Genomic DNA, 22348 nt, shown 5'->3' with positions numbered 1-22348 from the left:
TAACCAAGGAGTTGTCTCAGCTACGGTTGTTTGCAATGCAGAACCGGTATACTCTTGACTATCTTCTGGCCCGTGAGGGTGGGGTATGCGCCATAGTACAGGGCAAGTGTATCATGGGTGTTCAGGACTTGACCGCTAACATTACTAAATTTATGGATCGCATACGGGATCACTTGGACGGGATGCAGGATCCTGGCTCTTGGGGTAACTGGGGACTTGGAGGATGGAAGGACTGGTTGATAAATATGGCCATGTATCTAGTGGTAGCTATCGGCTGCATCTTTGTGGGCCTGGCCATCCTTAAATGTGTGATGGGTAGAATGCGGGGTGCACTGGATCAGATCACCGCCCCAATCACCGAAAAAAATTTAACTGTTAAAATCCATGAGGGTGAGGCAGATGAAGGGGGGCTAAGGCAGGAATTGGAAATGCAGCGACGGATCTTTTAGATGAGGAACCGTAGCTATGGATTGGATAGTTCGGTTATCATGGAATGATAAAAGGAGGGAATGACGAATGTGATATAAAATAGTTACTTTAGAGATACTAGTTAATGTAATGTAGAAATAAGCCACTTTGATTCTGGCAGTTAGGGAGAAAGGGATTTGAGAACGCATGGAAAAAGCAGGAAGAGGTGTGTCTATGAGAGTGATGCTGCATTGATCGGGGCCAGAGAAAGGGATTGGAAGTGAGCCAATCAGAATAGATCAAACAGGTCAGGAGGGATATAGGCTGACCTATGGGCGTCGAGTATGTGAAACTTGATACCATTTGAATTGATTTGCAGAGATCCCTTTGTTTCTTTGTTCATTCGCTTTCTGGGATATAGGAAACTGGATGTCTCTTATATTTCTAAGAAATGAATCAAGCTTGCAAGCTAAATAAATAACTTCTTTTTACGTGCGAATCCATCTCAACTTTTATTGAGGCCAGACTGACAGAGAAAGAAATTTGGGAATCAACACCCGTAACTCTTGATGCACTTACTGGCCAGGAATCTATCCCAGTGTTACATTTACACAAGGACTCTACCCCCACTGATCACCGTGGAAAGCAGTTACAAACACTTAGAAGCCTCTGAGAGACGAAATTCGGCCAGTGCCCAGTCTGAAATAGGCACGCATCTGTTCTAACACTATTCTCCCTGGTCCAAGTGTCTCCCATGAAGGGCAACGTCCTCTCATGCATTTAACCTGACAACCTCCTTGAGAAACCTTTTTTCAGTGAGATCATCTTGCGTTCTTTTAAAATCAATGATTAGATCCCCAACACGTTTAATCATTGCTCTCAATAATCCAGATTAGGACGTTGCACAGTTATCCGTTGTTGCCAAATTGCCCCACTTTTAAACCACAACCCTTTGATCGAGCCAACATTCCATTCGCCTTACTAATGAGCAGCTGAATCCCTGTGCGAACTTCGTCTCTTTCATGCAAACATACGCCCAAGACTCGTTGTGTTGCTGTTTTATGCAGTTATTTCGTTGTTTAAACAATATGCTCTCATTGTAATGTCTTCCGTAATGAACACGTTTACGTTTTTCCTCGTTGTACTACATTTGTAAATTTTTGACCACTTTCTCAACCAATCGTGATCTGGTTGCAAACTCTTCGCATTGCCTCGCAACTTGTCTTTCCATTTAGTGTTGTGTCATCTGAAAATGCGGTTATAGTACATTTTATTGTTTCATCCAAGTGATTAGCATATATTGTAAACATTCGCAGTCCTAGCACTGTTTCTGCGGAATCTCACTGGTTACAAATCGCCAGACTTAAAATTAATCCTTTATTCGCCTTTTTTCGGCCCATGCCAATATGCTACTCCAACATCATGGTCTCTTAATGATGATTTAAATGACCGTGCGGTGCCTTACCTGAAGTATTTTAGCAGTTCGAATACAACGCATCCACTGGTTCTCCTCCAGAACTCTGTTGGAGACATCCTCTAATTGTGTAATACGTTAGTCAGACACAGTGTGCTTTTCATGAGGACATGATTCCTCTGCTGGATGAGATTGTGATTTTCCAAATGTATTGCTATTCCTGCCTTAATAATTTGTTTCAATATTATTACAAAAAAACATGTTAATGAAATTCGTCAATATTTACGGGTATGCTGTCTCCCTCCCAATTCGAATAGGTTTTATACATTGTAAGATTTCCAATCCTCCAGAATCGAAGCTGTTTAGCAAAATTGTAACCAATGTATCCATTATCTCTGTAACTACTACATTTAATATTCTAGGGTGCAAGCGATATGACAATGTTCTTGCCTGCTTCTAGCACAATTAGCTTGTCTAATATTACTGCTCTCGTGACGGTGATGTTATTCAATTGCTCCCCTTATTACTTAAAACGAATGGAATGTTTGAATTATTTTCCACATTCAAGGTTGATGTAAAATATATATTTGCCTTCTCTGCCATTACCTTGTTCCCCTAGTTTTCCCTGCGATGCCATTCCCAACAATAGCTTCCAAAGCGGTACTTTGTTTTGCACGGGAATGGTCACAGCATAAATGCACACTGTCTGTCCCATCTTATTTCTCTACCTGGTGGTCACGCGTTCCTTTCCTGCCTGGGGAGTCCGTGCCTGTGGTCTGCCGACCTGCATATGTATGCTATCGAGACAACTCTCCGCCTCGCAGATGCTCCACAGTGACACTGCCGCTCACGTTCTTCAACTCGGATTTGCAGGAAATTCAGCGGAGACACTTCTTGCACAAACGATGGCGCCGGGAACACGGAATTCGACTAGACTTCCATTACGAATCACCGGGATTGAACCACGGATTGGAACTCTCCTGCAATGGAATAACTTTTAAATTAACCATTTTGAAGATACGTGATATACGTTAATGCCAATTATGCTCATGTTCTTCTTTCCTGCTCCGTGTCACAAAAGAAGATGGCAAAACAAATAATAAGTGATAAAAGTAGTAAATACCTACCCGACGACTCCGATGGCTGAACAATAAGGCAATTGGTTCTGTCAGCTGAAACCTCTACTCATGTAACAGGTATTATGGCCCGGGGCTCAGAGAATATCAAAGTACATCATGGAGTTCACACGACCCACAACATTGAATAGATTTTAGGAAAGAAGAACATGAGCATAATTGCCATTATCTCATATCAAGTATCAGCAAAAGGGTTAATTTACAATGCATTCCATTGCAGGAGAGTTTTAGATATGGGGAGCACAAAGGCCCAATTAACAGCTGTGGTGCAACAGTGAACAACAGGTATATTTCAACAATAACAATGAACAAAGAACAAATAACAAAGACAAGTACAGCACATGACCAGGCCCTTCGGCCCTCAAAGCCCGTGCCGACGATGCTGCCCGACTAAACGTCAATCTTCTGCACTTCCTGGGTCCGTCTCCCTCTATTCCCATCCTATTCATGTATTTTTCAAGATGCCCCTTAAATGTCACTATCGTCCCTGCTTCCACCACCTCTTCCGGCAGCGAGTTCCAGGCACCGACAACCCTCTGTGTAAAAAAGTTGCCTCGCACATCAACTCTAATCCTTGCCCCTCGCACGTTAAAACAATGCCCCCTACTAATTTACCCCTCTACCCTGGGGAAAATCCTCTGACTATCCACTCTGTCTATGCCCCTCATAATTTAGTAGACCTCCATCAGGTCGCCTCTCAACCTTCGTCGTTCCAGTGAGAAGAACCAGAGTTTATTCAACCGCTCCTCATAGCTAATGCCCTTCATACCAGGCAACGTCCTGGTAAATCTCTTCTGCACCCTCGCTAAAGCCTCCACATCCTTCTGGTAGTGTGGCGAGCGGAATTGAATACTAAACTCCAAGTGTGGCCTAACTAAGGTTCTATAGAGCTTCAACATGATTTGCCAATTCTTATACTCAATGCACCGCCCGATGAAGGCAAGCATGCCGTATGCCTTCTTGACTACCTTCTCCACCTGTGTTGCCCCTTTCAGTGACCTGTGGACCCGTACACATAGATCTCTCTGACTTTCAATACTCTTGAGGGTACTACCATTCACTGTATATTCCCTACCCGGATTAGACCTTCCAAAATTCATGACCTCACATTTGTCCGGATTAAATTCCATCTGCCATCTCCCCGTCCAAGTCTCCAAACGATCAACAACCTGCGGTATCCTCTGACAGTCCTCATCGCTACCCGCAATTCCACCAACCTTTGTGTCGTCTGAAAACTTACTAATCAGACCAGTTATATTTTCCTCCAAATCATTTATGTGCACTACGAACAGCAAAGGTCCCAGCACTGATCTCTGCGGAACACCACTCGTCGCAGCCCTCCGATTCGAAAAGCACCCTTCCATTGCTACTCTCTGCCTTCTATGACCTAGACAGTTCTGTATCCATCTTGCCAGCTCGCCCCTCATTCCAGTATACCAGGAGGGACCTTGTGAAGTCCATATAGACAACATTCACTGCCCTACCTGCATCAATCATCTTTGTGGCCTCTTCGAAAAACTCTACAAAGTTAGTGAGGCACGACCTCCCCTTCACAAAAACATGCTGCCTCTCATTAATACGTCGATTTGCTTCCAAATGGGAGTAGATCCTGTCTCGATGAATTCTCTCCAGTAATTTCTCTACCACTGACGTAAGGCTCACCGGCCTGTAGTCCCTTGATTATCCTTGCTGCCCTCTTAAACAAAGGAACAACATTGGCTATTCTCCAATCCTACGGGACATCACCTGAAGACAGTGAGGATCCAAATATTTCTGTCAAGGCCTCTGCAATTTACACCTGCGCCTCCTTCAGTATTCTGGGGTATATCCCATCAGGCCCTGGGGACTTATCTACCTTAATATCTTTCAAAACGCCGAACACTTCGTCTTTTTGGATCTCAATGTGACCCAGGTTACCGACACACCCTTCTCTATCGCAACATCCACCAGTTCCTTCTCTTTGGTGAATACTGATGCAAAGTATTCATTTAGTACCTGGCCCATTTCCTCTGACTCCACACATAGGTTCCCTTGCCTATCCTTCAGTGGGCCAACCCTTTCCCTGGCTACCCTCTTACTTTTTATGTACGTGTAAAAAGCCTTGGGATTCTCCTCAACCCTATTTGCCAATGACTTTTGGTGACCCCTTCTAGCCCTCCTGACTCTTTGCTTAAGTTCCTTCCTATTTTCCTTATATTCCAACCAGGCTTCGTCTGTTCCCAGCCTTCTAGCCCTGATTAGTGCCTTGTTTTTCTTTTTGACGAGGCGTACAATATCTCATGTAATCCATGGTTCCCGAAATGTGCCGTATTTATCCTTCTTCCTCACAGGAACATGCCGGTCCTGAATTCCTTTCAACTGACACTTGGAAGCGTCCCACATGTCAGATGTTGATTTGCCCTCAAACATCCGCCCCCAATCTAGGTTCTTCAGTTCCCGCCTAATATTGCCAGAATTAGTCTTCCCCCAATTTAGCACATTCATCCTAGGACCACTCGCATCCTTGTCCACCAGCACTTTGAAACTTACTGAATTGTGGTCACTGTTCCAGAAATGCTCCCCGACTGAAACTTCTACCTCCTGGCCGGGCTCATTCCCCAATACCAGTCCAGTACAGCCCCTTCCCTAGTTGGACTGTCTACAAATTGTTTCAAGAAGCCCCCTTGGATGCTCCTTGCAAACTCGGCCCCGTCTAAGCCCCTGGCACTAGGGAGTCCCAGTCAATATTGGGTAAGTTGAAGTCTCCCATCACAACAACACTGTTGTATTTGCTTTTTTCCAAAATCTGTCTACCTATCTGCTCCTCTGTCTCCCGCTGGCTGTTGGGAGGCCTGTAGTAAACCCCCAACATTCTGAATGCACGCTTCTTATTCCTGATCTCTACCCATATATCCTCACAGGCCTCTGAGATGTACTCCCATAGTACAGCTGTGATATTCTCCCTAACCAGTAGCGCAACTCCGCCACCTCTTTTACATCCCCCTCTATCCCGCCTGAAACATCAAATCCTGGAACTTTAGCTGCCGGTTCTGTCCTTCCCTCAACCAGGTCTCTGTTATGGCAAGAACATCATAGTTCCAAGTACGAATCCAAGCTCTAAGTTCATCTGCCTTACCCGTAATACGTCTTGCATTAAAACAGATGCACTTCAGGCCACCAGACCCGCTGTGTTCAGCAACTTCAACCTGTCTGCTCTGTCTCAGAGCCATACTGGCCCTATTCCCTAGTTCTCCCTCAATGCTTTCACCTTCTGACCTATTGGTCCTGTGCCCACCCCCCCTGCCATACTAGTTTAAACCCTCCCGTGTGGCACTAGAAAAATTCGCGGCCAGGATATTTATGCCTCTCCAGTTTAGATGCAACCCGTCCTTCTTATACAAGTCACACCTGCCCCGGAAGAGCTCCCAGTGGATCAAATAACGGAAATCCTCCCTCCTCCACCAGCTGTTTACAATGTTTATTCTATGGGTGCAGTTAACGTTTTTACAAACCCACAGTAAACATCTTACCAACTAGCAACACTGATAATCCCCACAGATTCAAATCTCTTTCGGAAACCCTTGATAACTTTCCTAACAACATCCATATCGCAAAAAACTCTTTACAACAAAGACAGTATGTTTGAATTCCTTACAGAAACAGGTATGGCTTTGAAAGCATCAAGTGGTCTGTTGACATTCTTTAGATTGCAGAGAGAAATATCAATACACATCTGCTTGGTTTGAATGCAGTTCTCCAATTGAAAGCGAAACTAAACACGGAGCCAAAAACAGCTCCGAGCTCAAAGCAAAAGTAAAGAGCTGAGCAGAGCCCAGCTCCACCCATACAATGACATCACTTCGGCCACTTAAGAAGGCAAACATTTCTTAAAGTGACATTCATATGACACACGGCAAATCTACCCTCTGAAGAGGAATAAAATTAGGAAACAAAAAAAAAATAATCAGGTATAATCCCCCCCTCCCCCCCTCCCCCCCCCCCCCCCCCCACCAGCATTGACTTCTCACTCTGCTCCTAATTTTCGATAACCACATACACATTGGCTGTGTTTCACTCCCGATGAATTTTCTTCCAATGTTAGTGCGAAGCGTCCATTGATCTGGCGGTACAAGTTTCAGATACCTCATTCCAACTACCTCGATGACGTTACACTTGAATATTCCCTATTTAAAAATGACATCAGTTTGAGAAGTTGTAATGACTAAGAGGCACGTCAGCCATCTTCCTTATTATCTATTTGAATGATGAAGCTTTTCTGGCATCGCTATTTGAACCTTGTGCATGGTATGAATTGTGTGTCGTATTTTTTTGGTTCCCGATCAGTTGACATGCCTTTTGCAAATCCACACTTCTGAACAGAACATTTTTCTTTAACGTTAAATTGGATGTGCCAATACTTTTAATCCTCTTAAGCCTCTCATTTTAAAATTCATTCAAGAAAAATTAGAAAATCCACTCTGAAATTGTGGTAAATCAACAAAGCGTCATGTTCAAATACATAATCCCTTTAATCCGTACCATGCAGAGAATGTAAACCAGGAATATGAATGCAATGCAATATAATCTTCGTCCAATTTAATTGCGTAAAAAAATAGTGTAAACGAATCTCGAAACAGTGTGTCCTATTTGTCACGTAGTTTATAACGTAGTCTAATTGCTCCAATTGCACTTCCACAGATGCATAAATGAATAAGGACGATATTGAATTTTGAAATTATCATGATCAACTGTGCTGAGTAGTCCAACTGTTCGTGTATGCCGCCCAGCTGCTTTAAACCACCAACGGCCTCACACCACTACTCCAAGCCCCACCTCCGCCGCTACTTTGAACAGTATTTTATGTTGGCGATATAGTGGGAATGACTGTTGAATGTATTCGTGGACAGGCGCCACTGAGGTGTTTCACGATATCGTCGCTTTTGAATCTGACGCGGCTGTGTTGACAACTAATTTGACATTTCTTGGTTTTCGCCCCACTGTGCTATCATCCCCTTGGCAGATACAATAACGCTGTGCCACTGATTGTGTGATACTTAGAACATAGAACATAGAACAATACAGCGCAGTACAGGCCCTTCGGCCCACGATGTTGCACCGAAACAAAAGCCATCTAACCTACACTATGCCATTATCATCCATATGTTTATCCAATAAATTTTTAAATGCCCTCAATGTTGGCGAGTTCATTACTGTAGCAGGTAGGGCATTCCACGGCCTCACTACTCTTTGCGTAAAGAACCTACCTCTGACCTCTGTCCTATATCTATTACCCCTCAGTTTAAAGTTATGTCCCCTCGTGCCAGCCATATCCATCCGCGGGAGAAGGCTCTCACTGTCCACCCTATCCAACCCCCTGATCATTTTGTATGCCTCTATTAAGTCTCCTCTTAACCTTCTTCTCTCCAACGAAAACAACCTCAAGTCCATCAGCCTTTCCTCATAAGATTTTCCCTCCATACCAGGCAACATCCTGGTAAATCTCCTCTGCACCCGCTCCAAAGCCTCCACGTCCTTCCTATAATGCGGTGACCAGAACTGTACGCAATACTCCAAATGCGGCCGTACCAGAGTTCTGTACAGCTGCAACATGACCTCCTGACTCCGGAACTCAATCCCTCTACCGATAAAGGCCAACACTCCATAGGCCTTCTTCACAACCCTATCAACCTGGGTGGCAACTTTCAGGGATCTATGTACATGGACACCTAGATCCCTCTGCTCATCCACACTTTCAAGAACTTTACCATTAGCCAAATATTCCGCATTCCTGTTATTCCTTCCAAAGTGAATCACCTCACACTTCTCTACATTAAACTCCATTTGCCACCTCTCAGCCCAGCTCTTCAGCTTTTCTATATCCCTCTGTAACCTGCTACATCCTTCCACACTATCGACAACACCACCGACTTTAGTATCGTCGGCAAATTTACTCACCCACCCTTCTGCGCCTTCCTCTAGGTCATTGATAAAAATGACAAACAGCAACGGCCCCAGAACAGATCCTTGTGGTACTCCACTTGTGACTGTACTCCATTCTGAACATTTCCCATCAACCACCACCCTCTGTCTTCTTTCAGCTAGCCAATTTCTGATCCACATCTCTAAATCACCCTCAATCCCCAGCCTCCGTATTTTTTGCAATAGCCTACCGTGGGGAACCTTATCAAACGCTTTGCTGAAATCCATATACACCACATCAACTGCTCTACCCTCGTCTACCTGTTCAGTCACCTTCTCAAATAACTCAATAAGGTTTGTGAGGCATGACCTACCCTTCACAAAGCCATGCTGACTATCCCTGATCATATTATTCCTATCTAGATGATTATAAATCTTGTCTCTTATAATCCCCTCCAAGACTTTACCCACTACAGACGTGAGGCTCACCGGTCTATAGTTGCCGGGGTTGTCTCTGCTCCCCTTTTTGAACAAAGGGACCACATTTGCTGTCCTCTAGTCCTCTGGCACTATTCCTGTAGCCAATGATGACATAAAAATCAAAGCCAAAGGTCCAGCAATCTCTTCCCTGGCCTCCCATAGAATCCTAGGATAAATCCCATCAGGTCCCGGGGACTTATCGATTTTCAGCCTGTCCAGAATTGCCAACACCTCTTCCCTACGTACCTCAATGCCATCTATTCTATTAGCCTGGGGCTCAGCATTCTCCTCCACAACATTATCTTTTTCCTGAGTGAATACTGACGAAACATATTCATTTAGTATCTCGCCTATCTCTTCAGATTCCACACACAATTCCCCATCCCTGTCCTTGACTGGTCCTACTCTTTCCCTAGTCATTCGCTTATTCCTGACATACCTGTAGAAAACTTTTGGGTTTTCCTTGATCCTTCCTGCCAAATACTTCTCATGTCCCCTCCTTGCTCGTCTTAGCTCTCTCTTTAGATCCTTCCTCGCTACCTTGTAACTATCCATCGCCCCAACCGAAACTTCACACTTCATCTTCACATAGGCCTCCTTCTTCCTCTTAATAAGAGATTCCACTTCCTTGGTAAACCACGGTTCCCTCGCTCGACGTCTACCTCCCTGTCTGAACGGTACATACTTATCAAGAACACGCAGTAGCTGATCCTTGAACAAGCCCCACTTATCCAGTGTGCCCAACAAGTGCAGCCTACTTCTCCACCTTATCCCCCCCCCCCAAGTCACGTCTAATGGCATCATAATTGCCCTTCCCCCAGCTATAACTCTTGCCCTGCGGTGTATACTTATCCCTTTCCATCATTAACGTAAACGTCACCGAATTGTGGTCACTGTCCCCAAAGTGCTCTCCCACCTCCAAATCCAACACCTGGCCTGGTTCATTACCCAAAACCAAATCCAACGTGGCCTCGCCTCTTGTTGGCCTGTCAACATATTGTTTCAGGAAACCCTCCTGCACACACTGTACAAAAACGACCCATCTATTGTACTCGAACTATATCTTTTCCAGTCAATATTTGGAAAGTTAAAGTCTCCCATAATAACTACCCTGTTACTTTCGCTCATATCCAGAATCATCTTCGCCATCCTTTCCTCTACATCCCTAGAACTATTAGGAGGCCTATAAAAAACTCCCAACAGGGTGACCTCTCCTTTCCTGTTTCTAACTTCAGCCAATACTACCTCGGAAGAAGAGTCCCCATCTAGCATCCTCTCCGCCACCGTAATACTGCTCTTGACTAGCAGCACCACACCTCCCCCTCTTTTGCCTCCTTCTCTGAGCTTACTAAAACACCTAAACCCCGGAACCTGCAACATCCATTCCTGTCCCTGCTCTATCCATGTCTCCGAAATGGCCACAACATCGAAGTCCCAGGTACCAACCCACGCTGCCAGTTCCCCTACCTTGTTTCGTATACTCCTGGCATTGAAGTAGACACACTTCAAACCACCTACCTGAACGCTGGCCCCCTCCTGCGACGTCAAATCTGTGCTCCTGACCTCTATACTCTCATTCTCCCTTACCCTAAAACTACAATCCAGGTTCCCATGCCCCTGCTGCATTAGTTTAAACCCCCCCCCCCCCCCAAAGAGCACTAACAAATCTCCCCCCCCAGGATATTTGTGCCCCTCAGGTTCAGATGTAGACCATCCTGTCTGTAGAGGTCCCACCTTCCCCAGAAAGAGCCCCAGTTATTCAAAAATCTGAATCCCTCCCGCCTGCACCATCCCTGTAGCCACGTGTTTAAATGCTCCCTCTCCCTATTCCTCATCTCACTATCACGTGGCACGGGCAACAACCCAGAGATAACAACTCTGTTTGTTCTAGTTCTGAGCTTCCATCCTAGCTCCCTGAAAGTCTGCCTGACATCCTTGTCCCCTTTCCTACCTATGTCGTTGGTGCCAATGTGGACCACGACTTGGGGCTGCTCCCCCTCCCCCCTAAGGACCCGGAAAACACGATCCGAGACATCACGTACCCTTGCACCTGGGAGGCAACATACCAAACGTGAGTCTCTCACGCTCCCACAAAATCTCCTATCTGTGCCCCTGACTATAGATTCCCCAATTACTAATGCTCTGCTCCTCTCCCCCCTTCCCTTCTGAGCAACAGGGACAGACTCCGTGCCAGAGGCCCGTACCCCATGGCTTACCCCGGTAAGTCGTCCCCCCCACAAGTATCCAAAGCGGTATACTTGTTTCTCAGGGGAACGACCGCAGGTAATCCCTGCACTGACTGTTTTTTCCCAGTCCCTCTTACAGTTACCCACCTATCTCCAATCTTTGGTGTAACTAATTCCCTGAAGCTGCTATCTATGACCCCTTCTGCCTCCCGAATGATCCGATGTTCTTCCAACTCCAGCTCCAGTTCCCTAACTTGGTCTTGGAGGAGCTGGAGATGGCAGCACTTCCTGCAGGTAAAATCAGCAGGGACACGAACTGCATCCCTCACCTCAAACATCCTGCAGGAGGAACATTGCACTCCCTTCCCTGCCATTCCTCTAACTTTCTACCAAGATCTGGCTAACAACTAAATTAAATTTTTATAAAAAATAATAATAATATAATAAAATATGGTACTTCCCTCAGACCAATGGGTTTTATTATTAGGTTAGAGGAGGAGGGCGGGTGGGAGACACTACACGTGTAGTGTCTCGGGTTTCCTCTCCACCAGAATTTATTGGTGAGGGTCTTCCCAGACGTCCGCGGGTCGACTTCCTGATCCCGCCTAAAAAACTAATTAAAAAAAAAAGAAAAATTCTCAGCTCCTGCTGAAATTGACTAACCATCCAGCTGTTCTCACGCCGCCGAAATCGACTGGCCTGCCCCTTGGGTTCAGGTTCATGTTAAATCTCATTTATGCTGAGTTGCGGCAACAGCAAATCGAGTTCCGATTTGGAATGAAAATGCTCAAAGTCCTCGGCCATTAAGCACATAGACCACGCCCCGATTCTCTTTTGCATTTGGAGTTGGATTTTATTCATTGTCACGTGTAACGAGGTACAGTGAAAAATATTTTTCTGCGAGCAGCTCAACAGATCATTAAGCACGTGAAATGAAAAGGAAATAAAAGAAAATGCATAACAGGGCAACACAAGGTGCACAATATAACTTCATAACACCGGCATCGGGTGAAGCACACAGAGGTGTAGTGGTGTTAATGAGGTCAGTCCATAATACGGTCGGTTAGGACACTGGTATCAGCGAGAACAAGCTGTTTATGAGTCTGTTCATGCGTGTTCTTGTTCGTGCGTGTGCTTTTTGATAGTTGTGCCTCAAGAATCCTAGTTTGTCACCGGCTATCTGATTAATTCAATTTGAATTACATGAATATGAAACAGGGAAAGGTGGACTTCGGCACAAATCTATTAATTCTAAGTTATGTTATGTCGCTCGTACCCTTGTGGCATTTTATGTGCCACATTGCTAACACTAAAGGATAAACAAAATAACCATTGGCTCACATTGCTCAAAATTCCTCAATCCTGCCTGCGTCCACTGTGATTTGCCTCACATGAGCACAGCAACTTCGCCAACCGTTTGCACTCCTCCATTAAAGGTCCTTTTTTGAAAATGTTTTTATTCAAGGTTTTCAAAAATTTGTACAAAACACTCCAAAAGGGAAAATAATACAAAGAAAACAGAGCAATATGCAAACAAAACAAAACACTTTACCCTCTAAACGATTAACAATTTAACACCCATCTCAAAGCAGAGTGGGACATGCGCCCCTTACGAAAAGAAAAATAAATCAGCCCTCCCACCATCCCCCCCCCCACCACCCCCGGGTTGCTGCTGCTGACCTCCACCTAACGTTCCACGAGAAAGTCAAGGAACGGTTACCACCGCCCGGAGAAGCCCTGCAAGGACCCTCGCAAGGCAAACTTAATCTTATCCAACCTAAGAAACCCCACCATGTAGTTGACCCAATCCCCTACGCTTGGGTGCTTCGCATCCCTCCACATGAACAACAGCCTTCTCCGGGCTACCAAGGAGGCAAAGGCCAGAGCTCCGGCCTCTTTTGACTCCTGCACTACCCGATCTTCCGATACCCCAAAGATCGCTATCCACCAGCTCGGTTTTACCCGAGTATCCAAGACCTTGGACATAGCCTTTGTGAAGGCCTTCCAAAATGCCATAAGCGCCGGGCATGTCCCAAACATATGGGCATAGTTAGCTGGGCTTCCCGAACACCTCACATACCTATCCTCTACCCCAACAAACGTACTCATCCTTGCCCCTGTCATATGAGCCCTGTGCACCACTTTAAACTGGATCAGGCTGAGCCTGGCACAATATGAGGAGGAATTGACCCTGCCCAGGGCGTCAGCCCACAGGCCCTCAGCCAACTCCTCACCCAGCTCATCCTGCCACTTGCCCTTCAGCTCCACCAACGAGGCTTCCTCCGCCTCCTGCAGCTCCTGGTATATTTCCAATATATCACCCTCCCCGACCCACACGCCTGAAACCACCCTGTCCTGTATGCTCCGGGCAGGCAGCAGCGTGAATTACCGTGCCTGCGTTCTCACGAACGCCCGAACCTGCATATACCTAAAGGCATTTCCCGGAGGTAACCCACATTTCTCCTCCAGCGCCTCAGACTGGCAAATGTCCCGTCAATTAATAAACCCTCCATCCTTTTAATTCCCACACGGTGCCAGTTTAGGAACTCACCATCTATCCTACCTTTAACGAACCTATGGTTGTCCCGTATCGGAGCTCAGACTGAGGCCTCTACCCCCCCCCCCCCCCCAGCCACCCACCCCCCACCCCCGCTATACCGTCTCTACTGCCACCAAATCCTCAATGTCGGTGCCACCATCGGGCTCGTCGTATACCGCGCCGGCGGAAGGGGCAACGGTGCCGTCACCAGTACCCCCAGGCTAGTACCTATACAGGAAGCCGCCTCCAACATTTTCCACGCCGCCCCCTCTCCTTCCATTACCCACCTCCGAATCATAGACACATTGTCTGCCCAGTAATAGCTGCACGGGTTTGGCAGTATCAACCGCCCCCCCCCCTCTCCCCCCCCCCCCCCCCCCCGCCGCCAACACCACCACCCGGCTGCGCTTCAAGAACAGCCTCTTAACCCTCGGGCTCCTATTTGCCCACTCAAATCCCATAATGCCCCTGTTAACGCGTCTAAAGAAGGCCTTGGGTATGAGAATGGGCAGGCACTGAAAGACGAACAGGAACCGAGGGAGGACCGTCATCTTAACGCACTGCACCCTAACCGCCAGGCAGAGTGGCAACATGTCCCACCTCCTGAAGTCCTCATCCATCTGGTCCAGCAGCCAAGCCAGATTGAGCTTATGCAAGACCGCCCAACTCTTGGCCACCTGGATACCCAAATACCGAAAACTCCTCTCCAACATCTTGAGTGGTAGCTCCTCCAACCTCTTTTCTGGTCCCTCGCATGCACCACAAACAGCTCGCTATTCCCCACGTTGAGCTTATATCCCGAGAAGTCTCCAAACTCCCTAAGGGTCTGCAATACCACCCCCATCCCCTCCACCGGATCCACAATGTACAACAGTAGGTCATCCGCATATAGTGAGACACGGTGCTCCTCCCCCCCCCCCACCCCCAACCAACCCCCTCCAGTTTCTGGACTCCCTCAACGCCATGGCCAGCGGCTCAATCGCCAGGGCAAAGAGCAGTGAGGACAAAGGGGACCACTGCCTCGTTCCACAGTACAACCTAAAAGACCCTGACCACAGCCGGTTCGTCGATACACTCGCCACCGGGGCCTGGTACAGCAATTTAACCCATCCTATGAACTCTTCCCCGAACCTAAATCTGCCTAACACCTCCCACAGGTACTCCCACTCCATCCAGTAAAACGCCTTCTCCGCGTCCATTGCCGCTACCACTTATGCATCCCCCCAATCCGTGGGTATCATAATCACATTCAGGAGCCTCCGCATGTTCGCGTTCAGCTGCCTGCCCTTCACAAACCCTGTCTGGTCCTTATGTATCACTCCCGGAACACAATCCTGAATCCTAGTGGCCAATATTTTTGCCAACAGCTTGGCATCCACATTGAGGAGCAAAATCGACCTCCAAGAGCCATACTGCAACGGGTCCTTATCCCGCTTGAGGATAAGCGAGATCAAAGGCTGCGACATCGTCTGGGGAAATATTCCTTTTTCCTTCGCCTCATTAAAGGTTCTCAGCAACAACGGGCCTCTCAGCTCCGTGAACTTCCTGAAGGACTCAACCGGGAACCCATCCGGCCCCGGGGCCTTGCCAGCCTGCGTACTCCCCAACCCTTTAACTAGCTCCCCCATCTTGATCGGGCCCCCCAAACCCTCTACCCGCCCTTCCACCATCCTTGGGAACCTCAGTTGGTCCAGGAAATGCCGCATCCCACCTCCCCCCCCCCCCACTCCGGGGGTTCTGATTTGTACAACTTACCATAAATGTCCCTAATGACCTCGTTTATTTTAGCTGGAATCCGCACCGTGTACCCCCCTCTATCTCTGACTGCCCCAATCTCACTAGCCAGCTCCCTCCTCCGCAGCTGATGCGCCAACATCCGACTCGCCTTCTCCCCATACTCGTACACTGCTCCCTGTACACTCCTCCACTGGGCCTAAGCTTTCCCCGTGGTCAGCAAGTCGAACTCCATTTGGAGCGTTCACCTCCAGCAGCCCCTCTTCAGGGGATTCTGTGTATCTCCTATCCACCCTCAGCATCTCCCCCACCAATCACTCCCTCACCATCATCTCCCTCTTCTCCCTGTGTGCCCTGATTGAAATTAGATCCCCCTTACCATTGCTTTCAGCGCCTCCCAGACCACACTCACTGACAATTCCCATTATTATTGGCCTCCACATATCTTTCGATGTCCCCCCTGAATCCGCCCACAAACCTTCTCGTCTGCCAGCAGTCCCACATCCACTCGCCACAATGGCCGCTGGCCCCTCTCCTCCCCCAACTCTAGCTCCACCCAGTGTGGGGTGTGATCGGAAATCGCAATGACCGAGTACTGTGCCCCCCTCCACTCTCGGGATCAGCGCCCTGCTTAACACAAAAAAGTCTATTCGCGAGTGGGCCTTGTGCACATGGGAGAAGAAGGAGAACTCCCTCGCCCTTGGCCTGGCACACCTCCACAGACCCACTCCCTCCGTCTGCTCCACAAACCCCCTCAGAACCTTGGCCGCTGCCGGCCTCTTACCCGACCTCTACCGATACCGATCTAGTGCCGGTTCCAGTATTGTGTTCAAGTCCCCCCCCCCCCCCCCCCCCCCCCATTATCAGATTACCTGCCTCCAGATCCGGGACTTGACTCAACATCCGCTTCATGAAACCTGCATCGTCCCAGTTTGGGGCATACACATTCACCAGCACCATCTGGGCCCCCTGCAGCCTGCCACTCACCAACACATATCGATCCCCTTTATCCGCCAGAATACCCACCACCTCAAATGCCACCCGCTTACTCACCAGGACTGCGACTTCCCTGTTTTTCGCGTCCAGCCCACAGTGTAAAACGTGCCCCACCCATCCTTTCCTCAGCCTGGACTTATCCGCGATCTTCAGGTGTGTCTCATTTAACATGGCTACGTCTGCCTTTAGCCCCTTTAAGTGCGCAAACACCTAGGCCTACTTGAGCGGCCCATTCAAGCCTTTCACGTTCTATGTGATCAGCCGGATCGGGGGACTACTCGGCCACCCCCCTGCCGACTAGCCATCTCCTTTATAGGCCACCCACGTGCCCGAGCCTCCCGCACTCTACAGCCCCCCAGGCGGAGGCTCCACACCCCGACACTTCCTCTTACCTTCAACTCCCCCTTAGTCAGAACAGCAGCCACCCAGTTCCCCCCCTCCCCCAACCGCCCCCAACCTCCCTCCCACGGCAAGAACCTGTTTAACGCACCAACTTCCCACATTGCACTCCCGTAAGTCAGGTGACTGCTGCTGACCCCGGCCGCGCTCGCCTGCTGCTCCCGAGACCACTGAGCCCACGCTGCATGTCCCCCCCCCCCCCCCCCCACGCCGCCATTTGGCTTTTCGCACCCGTTCTGCTCTCTTCTCTAGTGCCACGTTTTTGACCGCTTCGCTCCTCGTTCGCTCCATACAGTGCTGGGGGAACCTCACTGCTTCCTTCCCACAACGGGAATCGTCGTCCAAGTGCCGCTGGAGCTCCTTTAAAGGGCCCAAAGGTCCGTTACCGGCGGGAGCTGCCGACCGTGCGACCTACCCAGGCATAGCCGCAACCGGAAGTCCATTAATGGTCATTTTGAATCAGCGATGACAGTATGGAAGAGCTGAACAGCTTACCTTCAGAGATGCAGGATATCGGCATAGAAATATAGGACTTAACAGTGGAAGAAACCCAGTCATTTGTACAAGGATACTCCCCACTCTATAGGTACATGGCAAATAAGAAAAAAAATAGAATCTTATGATGTTTTATAGGTACAATTAGGATAAACGGTTAAATTGAGAAAGAGAAGGGTCCATTAAGAATCAGAATAGTATTTCTGTCTGGAGCAGGAGGATTTAGGTAGTTTTCACAATCAATATACAGTGTCAGTGTTCACTCATCAGAGTGACAGTGTGTCTCCAGAAATTATGGAGACAGTGGTTCTCGATTGGTTCTTCTCTTCCGCAAGCTATCCGTTTACCCTTAATGTACTTGTAAAATATCTTTGGATTTTTTTTTATTTTACTTGCCAGTATCCTTCCGTGTCCAATTTCTACGCTCTGAATTCTCTTTTTAAGGGACAATAGTACAGATAATAACATATACAACAAGGAAGTTCTGAGTGGTCTTGCAGGACTGAAGGTAGACAAATTTCCAGGGCCAGATGAAATGCAAACTTGGTGTTGAGTGAGGCAAAGGAGGAAATGATATTGTCTCGGGCACTAATTTTGAATCCCTCCCAGACTACAGAAGAGATGCCGGAGTACTGGAGGACAGCCAAAGAGCTCCTCTAATTCAAGGAGGGAGAAATGGACAAACTGGGAATTACAGGCAAGACAGTCTAACCTCAGTGGTGGGGGAACTATTGGAAGAGTTTTGAGAGTAAAATTAATATGTATTTGGAGAGAATGGATTAATCGGGAACAGTCAGAATGGTTTTGTTACGGCGAGGTCATGTCTGACTAACTTGATTGGACCTTTCGAAGAAAAACCAGATGTATTGATGAGGGAAATGCATTTGAAAATGGATACTTGGACTTCAGCCAGGTAACCAAGTTAGGAGCCATGGGAACCAAGGAGCGTTGGTAAGTTGGGTCCATAATTGGCTGAGTTGTGGAAAACAGAGACTGAACTGGTGGCGTTTTTCTGACATGTTGTCTGTGCAGAACTGGTTACTTTCCGGATCGGTGTTGCGGCCCTGGTTGTTTATGCTGTATATGAATGACTAAGATCTAAATGTAGGCAGGTTAATCAGTACGTTTGCAGATTATGTGAAAAATGTTTGAGTGGTAAACAGTGATGAGCATAGCCTTCGATTTCAGGAGGATGTACACGGGATGGTCAGATGGGCTGAGCAGTGGATAATGCAATTTTATCCGGATAGATGTGAGGTGATTCAATTGGGCAGGACAAACAAGACAATCCAATGCAAAATAATTGACAGGACCGAGAGAAGCACCGGGGATAGGAGGAAAATGGATTTGCATGTATACACATCCCTTAAGATAGCAGAGAAGGTGGGGACAATGGTTCGTACAGCATATTGTTTAATTGGCTTTCTTAGCCAAAGTATAGAGTTTAAGAGCAATGAGGTTACGCTGGAAATTTCTAATAATAAGATAATAATAATCGCTTGTTGTCACAAGTAGGACCAATTTAGTTACTGTGAAAGGCCCGTAGTCGCCACATCCCGGCGCCTCCTCGGGGTGGCCGGTAAGGGAAGCCCACTTGGTTCGGCCACAGTTAGAGTATTGTGTGCATTTATATAATTTTCCTTGTATGAGAGATGTGATAGCACATGAAAGAGTCCATAGGACCTTTGCCAGTATGCTTCCAGGCCTGGAGATTTATGGTTATGTTGAGAGATTGGATAGACTTGGGTTATTTTCCTTAGCGCAAGATACTAAGGAGGGACATGATTGATTTGGATGAAAATATGAGGGGAATGGTAGAATTGACAGAGAGGAACCTTTCACCTTGCTGGAGGCATCAATGACCAGGGGGCATGAATTTTATGTTAGGGGCAGAACGTTTGCACGGGATAAGAGGGAAAGATGTCTTATCTAGTCGCTGGTGGGGAGTGTGGAACTCAGTTCCTGAAAGGGTGTTGGAGGCAGAGGCCCTCATACTATTTAAGGAGTATTTATATGTGCACGCGGGCAGCGCGGTGGCGCAGTGGGTTTTCACTACGGCCTCACGGCACGAGGTGCCAGGTTCGATTCCAGCTCTGGGGCACTATCCATGTGGAGTTTGCGGATTCTCCCCGTGTTTGCGTGGGTTTAGCCCCCACGACACAAAAATATGTGCAAGCTAGGTGGATTGGCTAAGCTAAATTACCCCTTACTTGGAAAACAATGAATTGGCTACTCTAAATTAAAAAAAAAGATGTGCGTGCGATCCTAAGGCATACAGGACTGTCGGCTAAGTCTGGGAAATGGGATTATCTTTTGACCGGAGCAGACCTGATGGGCCGAATGGCCTTTTCTGTATTGTATGAAAGCTATAAGGCTGTGACCCTACCCCCATGTAAAATGATAATTCAGTGAAGTAAAAAGCCTGGTGTGGCTAAAACGAGATTTGATCTTTCAGAAGCCAAATCTCTGAGGAAAGCTGCAGCCTTTTCGATTTTTGTAACAGTTGGGTAACCATAGAGCCACAGAGTCATAGATTTTTACAGGATGGTATCAGGCCTTTTGGCCCAGCTTGTCCACGCCAGCCAGATTCTATCATTAAGCTAGTCCCGCTTGCCCGCATTTGGCACATATCATTCTATAACCACACTTCCCACGTAAATGTCTAACACTTTATTAAAGGAAAACATTGTATCCGCCTCTACCACTGCCTCTGGCAGGTCATTCCATATGCTCACCATCCTTTGTGTGAATAAATTTCCCCTCTGCTCTCTTTTGTATCTCTCCCCTCTCACCTTAAAACTTAAACCGATGCTCTCTAGTTCTAGACTACTCTACATTTGGGAAAAGGTGTTGAGTATCTACCTTATCTATGCCCCTCATTGTTTTATAGGCCCCGATAGGTTTACCCCTACGCTCCAGGGAAAAAGGTCCCAGCCTATCCAGCCTCTCCTTATTGCGCAGACCATCAAGTCCTTTTAGCATCCTCTTAATTCGCTTCTGCACTCTTTCTCGTTCATCATTCTCCTTCCTGCAGTATGGAAACCGGCACTGAACACAGTATTCGATGTGGGGCCATACTAATATCTTGCACATCTTCAACAAGACGTCTCAACTCCTGTATTCAATATTCTGACTAATAAATCCTCGCATGCTGAATGTCTTCTTCACCACCCTGTCCACTTGCGAATCCACCGCCAAGGAGCTGTGAACATGTACCCCTAGATCTCGTTGTTCTGTAAATCTCCCTAAGTCCCACCCATTAACTGAGTAGGTGCTGCCCTGATTAATGTTTAATGCACAGATTCAATGTTCCAACCATCGTAAATTTACAACCATTATGAGTGCAACCTGAATGTTACCATTAACTGAACTGAAAAAATTGAAATGTCCACAGCAGCTAGTTTCTGATGGATTGCCAGTTTCTGAACTCCACGAATGAAGGTTTATGCAGTATTTATGGTTTGTGAGCAACAACTAATGCATCACAGCAGCACCCATGTACGCAACAATCTTGGTCTGAAGCAATAGATAAAGGAGAAATTGAGAGGTGACAAATCATATTCGGAATTATGTTTAGGGAAGGATCAATTGCTCAGTTAAAGGTACGAATCTCATTGCACCGCGAGTTTTCTGGGTTGTTTTAGGATTTAAGGGTTAACTAAACTCAACAGAAACTAGGAATATGCTGGACAGACAATCAATTATTTTTCTAGTCGTCTGAACGCATATTTTGAGTTTCGTGTCCAGCATTAAATCAGATACATTTTTTAAATTCCAAATTATATGCCTGTATAACCTTTTGGGTAACATTAAATGCAGTTTGTATTTCTCTCTCGCACTCTGCCTAACCCGTAGACAACGATGCAATTGAAAATCGCTCGGGAGGTGAATGCTGAAATGGTGACGTTATTTCAGCCGACATAAATGAAATGTTTCTGACCCCGTAATCCAGAACTCGAAGAATGAAAGCAAACTTTAAATTATGTCACTCCGCAAGGGGCCTCGTGTTTTATCCCCTGATAGAAGTTGCGAACTGAAGAAGAACAGACATTACAGCGCCCCGAAGTACAGCTTAGATCGTTGAAAAAGCATACAACGCTCTTGAAACCATTCTTGTATGCAATACTATTAAAAGTATGCTCATGTAAATTGATAGTTTTAGCTTTTCTTCGTAGCATTTAGCATGAGACATGGAAAATTAGTTTTCAGAACAGATGTCATACCTCGTGATGCTGTAACAGCCCGTAACAGCCTCCCCGAACAGGCGCTGGAATGTGGCGACTATGGGCTTTACACAGTAACTTCATTTGAAGCCTACTTGTGACAATAAGCGATTTATCTTATCTTATCTTATCTGACATCTCCACGAGACGCTGTTTGCAAAATTTGAAGATGAAGCAATTTTGATTTCATCTTATATTGTCAATGGGTTACTACTATCTTACCTGCCAATTGCTTCATTAGCCAATCAAGCAGCAACCACAAGAGAATGAATTGCCTTGTCTCAAAACATAATTCATAATGGAAATGTCAAATCCTTCGCAAGAATGTAGCGAACCTGCACCCAGTCACTACACATCCCACTCTCCACATTTATCAGCAACGAGTTCAGAATTGAAATCAGCATCTATATAATAACCACACATGAACACCATCTCATTGA

The sequence above is a fragment of the Scyliorhinus torazame genome, chromosome 12 (genome assembly GCF_047496885.1).
Source record: "Scyliorhinus torazame isolate Kashiwa2021f chromosome 12, sScyTor2.1, whole genome shotgun sequence".
NCBI classification, from domain to species: Eukaryota; Metazoa; Chordata; class Chondrichthyes; order Carcharhiniformes; family Scyliorhinidae; genus Scyliorhinus; species Scyliorhinus torazame.
The sequence above is the reverse complement of the archived record's forward strand: the minus strand, read 5'-3'. Positions refer to the sequence as shown.